The sequence below is a fragment of the Hippopotamus amphibius genome, chromosome 4, assembly GCF_030028045.1.
Source record: "Hippopotamus amphibius kiboko isolate mHipAmp2 chromosome 4, mHipAmp2.hap2, whole genome shotgun sequence".
In the NCBI taxonomy this organism is placed as follows: Eukaryota; Metazoa; Chordata; class Mammalia; order Artiodactyla; family Hippopotamidae; genus Hippopotamus; species Hippopotamus amphibius.
In genome coordinates this window covers 162,185,228-162,191,287 of record NC_080189.1, presented here as the reverse complement: position 1 = coordinate 162,191,287, position 6,060 = coordinate 162,185,228, and positions in this window count along the sequence as shown.

Genomic DNA, 6,060 nt, shown 5'->3' with positions numbered 1-6,060 from the left:
CACTTAGGGGGTGGGAGGTGAACTGACTCAACAGCCAATCCACAGAGCAGGGCAAAAGAGACAGTCTCGGGGAGGAGGGAGCTGTGATTTTGACTGGAAATGAGTCAAAGAGAACGTCACCCAGAGCAAGGCATGGCCAAATTCGAAAGGAATGACCATTTTCCTCTTTATTGCCAATATTCTTATTACAATCTATCCATTAGTGGGGATCATGGCAGAGGAACCCTTTGCTATCCTATAACCATTTATATAGCACTTATAAATGCAGGCATTGTTCTATGGTCTTTACATGTATTAACACATTTAAATTGTCTAACAACTATTATGACATGCTATTTTTATTCCCATTTTATAGATGAGGAAACTGAGCACAGAGAGGTTAAGGTACTGGCCCAAGGTCACACAGCCAGAAAGTGGTAGAGCTGGGGCATAAGTGAAGTCAGTCTGGCTGCTGACTCTCTACACTGACCTCTTCCCTATTCTTTGAACATGACAAGGTTGTTCCCCACTGAGGGCAACTTTATTCATGGTGCAGAAGGGTCTGTGCTCAGGTTATGTATTTCAGCAGTTGGCAAACTACAGTCCGAGGACCAAGTCAGGTCCATTGCTTGTTTTTGTAATAAAGTCGTGTTGAAACACAGACATGATCACTCATTTAGGTATTTCTGTGGCTGCTTTCTTGCTACAATGGCAAAGTCAAGCAGTTGCTACATAGACCCATGGCCTGAAAAGCCAAAAACATTTTCTGTCTGGTCCTTTAGGAAAGAGTTCGCTGTTGTATTTGATGGCCATTAGCATGGGATGATTTCTGAAGGTCCTAGTACTCCAAGGGAAGGAATGGAGAGAAAAGAATCAAAGAAAGAAAACTGGCAGAAGCCATGTGAGGAGGCAGGATGAGGAAGCACAACCACAGAAAGAAACAGATGCCTTCACTATTAGAAGTAATAATATCCAATTTTATGCAAGGGCTGTTTTTCTTTAAATGATAACTGTAAATCAAGTCAGATTTCAAGTATGCAGGGGACTTTGAAAGAAAGGCACTTGCAGAATTATTTTGTAAAGCAAAAAAACCTTTGGAAAATACAGAGAAGTTCCCCATTATGTGTCCACATTTGCAAGTCTGGATTTTATTATACTTGGTTTCTTTATGAAACTGAAGCTCTTTGGAAAGAAGGATTTTTCATTAATTAACTATTAATGAATGAATGGATGAATATGTTGAATGTCCTGGCACTGGGCTGGGTAATGGGGATAGAGGGATGAATCTCTTGAAGTATACAGTTTACTGCGAGATACTGATGAGTAAACAGACAGTGACAGTGTTGAGCTCAGAGTCAGCGCGGATGTTTCAGAAGCAAAGAGGAGGAGGCTTCTGGTCCAGACCAGGGGTATGGGCAGTGGTATGTCTGTGGGTGGGTGGGTGTCAGAGATCTGGGAGAGCTTCCTTGAGGAAGGAATATCTAGGCTGAGACCTGAAGGTCTGTTAGGCAGTAATCAGGTGAAGGCAGAGGGATGGGGTAGGCCCTGTGGGGAAGGAGAGGTATTTGAGGCTGAGAAAAAAGCATATAAAAGTCCCTATAGCATGTCAGAGTTTCAGGCAGTTTAGCAAGGCTGGAGTGTGATTCTCTGCAGGGAGGGTTGTGGTGGGAAGGAAGAGCTGAGAGATGAGATGGGAGGTGAGCAGAAGCCAATAATGAAGGAACTTCAATGCTATGCTATGCAGTTTGACTGTATTTTGAGAACAGTGAGGGTTTGCAAAGAGGTTTTTAAGTAGAAGTGTGACCTGACATGATTTGCATGGTAGAAAGATTGCTCTGGCTGCAGTGTGGAAAGTGGATGGAGGGTAAGAGGGGGATCAACACCAGTTAGGAGTGGCTGCAGGGACGAAGTGGATTGACTAAATAAAGAAGGCCAAACCTCCTGGGCTTGGGGATAGATCAGATACGAAAGTAAAAGGAAGGAAGAAAAAACAGGCGGCCAGGATAACTTGATAGATGATTGTGACATTCACAAAGAAGAGGGCGGAGGAGCTGGGGCAGCGGTTTTTCCACAGGATGGTGGGGAAAGGTGATGAGTGCACCTCTGTGTGTGTTGAGGCTTTGAGGGGCCTCTGGGACATCTATTGGGGAAATCTACAGGCAGAAGGATTTACGAGTCTATGGCCCAAGAAAGGGGTTAAAAATGTAGATGTGTGCATTATCTGTATATGGATGCCATGTGAAGCCCTTGGAGGGATGCACATTTCACAAGGAGGCACTGTAAAGAAGAGGAAGGAGCACAAGGATGAACTTCTAGAAATATCATTGAAAGGCAGGTGTTCAGAGGAACAGAAATAAAAGGTACCAGGACAAAATGTCCACAGAGTTGGAAGGAGAAAAAGAATGTCACAGAACTTGAGGGAAGAGACACTTATAAGGAGGGGAAGTTATGCAAATTTACAGACTATTCCAGAAATAATAAAGCTTGGAGAGTGTCCATTGAATTGATCCACAAGGAACTTTGGTGAGGTGTGAGTGGAGTGATGAGGGTGGAAGCTATATCTCAGTGGAATGAAGATGAATGAGGGGTGAGGAAGGAGACAGAGAGCAGACGCCTCTTTCAAGAAGCTTGGCTGTGAAAGAGACGTGGGGAGATGGAGGAATGGCTGGAGGGGGACATGGCCTGTATACAGGAGTGATTTGAGCATGGCTAATTGTTGATGGCAAGGAGTCAGGAGAAAAGGAGAGGGATGAGCAGAAGGGGCACAGTCTCTGTGGGGGCAAGAGCAGGGGATCCCAAGCATGGTTGAGTGGTCACCACTGTGTTGGGAGGGAAAGAGGAAAAGGTGGTTATTGATGGTGGCCAGCGTGTCAGTGCTGCAATGGGAAACAGAAAGTTTTCATTGGGTAGTTCTATTTTTTTCTCTAAAGTTGATCTTCAAAGCAGGAAGGGAGGTAACAGAACAGAAAGTTTGAAAAGAATTGTGGAAATAGGAGAGAGAGCTCATGAAGAACAGGATGGCTGGGGAAGGTTGAGGGCTAAAGGGAGGTCACAGACCAGCACACTAATAGTTCCAGTCTGTGCGGTTGGTAATTTTATTCACTGGTGCTCAGCAGCCCAGAGGTAAGAGCCAAGAAGCAGAAAGGCTTTACTGACCTAGGCAGGCGTCATCAAAGAACAGCAGGCAAGAGAGCCGATATTAGGAGGGGAGTGATTTTAAAAATGGCTCATGGTTTCAGTGGAACTAAAGAACAGATGATGCAGAAGTGAAAGCGAGAGAGGCAGAAACCATGAGGTGACTGTCAGAGTGGGGGTGTGACTTTATGATTCCAGAGGTAGAACTGTATCCCACAATGGCACATCAGGGGTGTCTGAAGTACAGTGGGAGTGAGGTCATGAGAAGGTGGTAACAGTAAGCTTCTAGGATTTGGGATGGCTTATCCACATTGATGATGGGAGGACTTGCAGTAGGGAAAACTGTGAGTCCAGGGCTAGAGTTTTCAGTGAAAGACGGGGAGTGGGCCTGAGATCAAGATGAGACCTGGGTGAAGCTGGGGTAAATATTGATGAGTGCTTGATAAATCTCTAATGAATACATGAATACATGGATCTAAAAGAGTGAATAAATGAACGTATCAACTCAGAACAATCCGTCACATTCTTCCCAGAAGAATGTTACTAGGACTGTATGGTTACTAGCAGTTCCTAGTAACTAATTATTAGGAGTGTGTGGGTCTCAGATTATCATAAAAGTTGAGAATAGGCAATTCTTTTCAGCCTACCCTATCTGAGAGGCTGTTTGAGGCCTTTACACCTACACAGATTCAATACTGTGGCCACTAGCGTCTTACAGCTACTGAGCACTTAAAATGTGGTTACTATGAATTGAGATGGGCTGCCCACATAAAACACACCCTGGATCTCAAAGACTTAGTTGAAAAAAAGAAAAAACCCACAGAATATCGCATTTTAAAATACTGATGATGTGAAAATGCTAAATTTTTTGATAAGTGCAGTTAAATAAAACATTATTAAATTATTTTCACCTGCTTTTCTTTTTAACCTTTTCTATGAGGCTATCAGAAAATGTTACAGCACATAGGTGGTTCATATGATAATTCTCTCGGGCAGCATTGCTCTAGGCTTTGATCAGTAGCCTCTGCAATCCCGAAGGAAGTGTTATGCCCCCCTGTAGACTGCACCGTTCAACCAATAAATTAAGAAAAGCAGCCACCATGCTGAACTTCCATACGTTTGTTAGCATAAGTAAAATTTGAACCTCAAGGGCTTAAATTTCCTATATACAGGAAATTTCCCCTAAAAGAACATTTTAAATCCCTCCAAGTATTGAAAAACCTCCCACCTGTACCATTAGGTAGGTTCTGCATCCTTGAAACCACCCAGCGGTGAAGGCAGATGTTCATCATTGCCTGCGCTGTGGTCACAGCTGGAATGAATTGAGAGGCTTATCTGGTCCCTCTTCTTGGAATATTTCTGGCCTGATGAGGCTGCAGATGGTACAGATTATACTTGTAATTTTCCTTTGACTGGGCAAGTATGAGGCTGCACTTCCCTGAACAAGTCTCCTTGGATCTGTCATCATGGCTTGCTTAGCAATGCCACATTTCAGTTCGAAAGGCCCTTATTTCTGCCCAGAATTGCGGAAGATGACCCTACGTTAGCAGCAGCCAGAGCTGATTGGGGCCTAAATTAAAAAAAATACAACAGTAAACACTGAGAGCTTACCCTGTGTTGGGCAAGGTGAGAAAACTGAGGCTCCAAGAGGGTAGGTAATTCCTCAGGTAGGAAGTGGCAGAGCCAGGATCTGAACCCAGGTGGTCTAACGCCAAAGCTTGTGATCCTTTCCAACATAGCTGATGATGGATCAGGAAACCAACAGAAGCCAGCCTGGTGTACCTGGCCTCAGGACAAGCCTCTGAAAGAACATGGCATCAGTTGGCCTGACATATTTTGCCCACATGTACATTGAACAGCCCAGCTGAGGGTAGGTCCTTTAGCCAAGGACTGTACATCAGGAAAACTTGGTGAGGGTTTAAGGGCCCCATCCCCAACCTGTTAAATCAGAACTCTGGGATTAGGGCCTAGGAAGTTGTATTTTAAAAACTTTGTAAGTGTTAAGGGAACCATCATTTTACAAAGCCTAGTCTTTAGATAAATGCTTTGATATAGGATCTGATTTGGAACTTGGACTTCTGGGTAATTATTGGGACAAAATGGAAGGACATACAAGGAAGGTTTATTTAAGCCATATCAAGGGAGTCGATCTGACTTTGGGGGCTCATTAGGTAGAGTTAACATTTGTGCCCTAGTTTCTAATAGGCTTCCCAACCTTCACACTGCCCCTGGGGTCTCTGCTTTATCTCTGGCAAAGGTAAGAGTGCTGCTGCCTGAAGGCATACACTGCCTCCAGATCTAAGGTAACAGAGTGGGAAGGCCACAATACTGACTCTCTTCTTCCTCCCTGCAGCCTTTCAGTGTTATGATGTACCCTGCTGGTCCTGGATCTGGTGACACTCCAGAGGGCTTCCCTGAACAGCCGAGGCTCCAGCCACAAATTGAGAATCGCACAGCTCAGACACTGGGTACTGAAACTAGGAGTATTAAATGGTCCCTCCTTCTTTACGGTGTGCTTGGGGCAGAAGATTGAGAGTGGGAAAGGGGAAGAGAGAATTAAAGAGGTCTGAGTAGCACAGAGTTGATGGAAGAACTGGCCTTCTTTTAGTGGCACATGTTTTGTTCAATCAACAAAGGTTTATTTGGTCCCCACTATGTACCTGGCACTGTCATAGACAGTGGAGAGATACCACAAGGAAAACCAACCAACCAACCAGACTTGGTCCCATTGCCCTTGTGGAGGGTTCACTCCCTCCCCTTTTGGGCTCCCTTACCAATGGGACACCCCTTTTCCCCAGATTAGAGGGTCTTATGTGCTGAAGCAAGGTGTGGACTCAGTGTGTGACCTGAGCTGGGGAAGAGAGTTAGGAAAAGCAGAAAAACGGAGATGAGTTTGCTCTCTTCAACCTGGGCTGAGCAGGGCAAGATCATGTAAGTCAGAGCTGG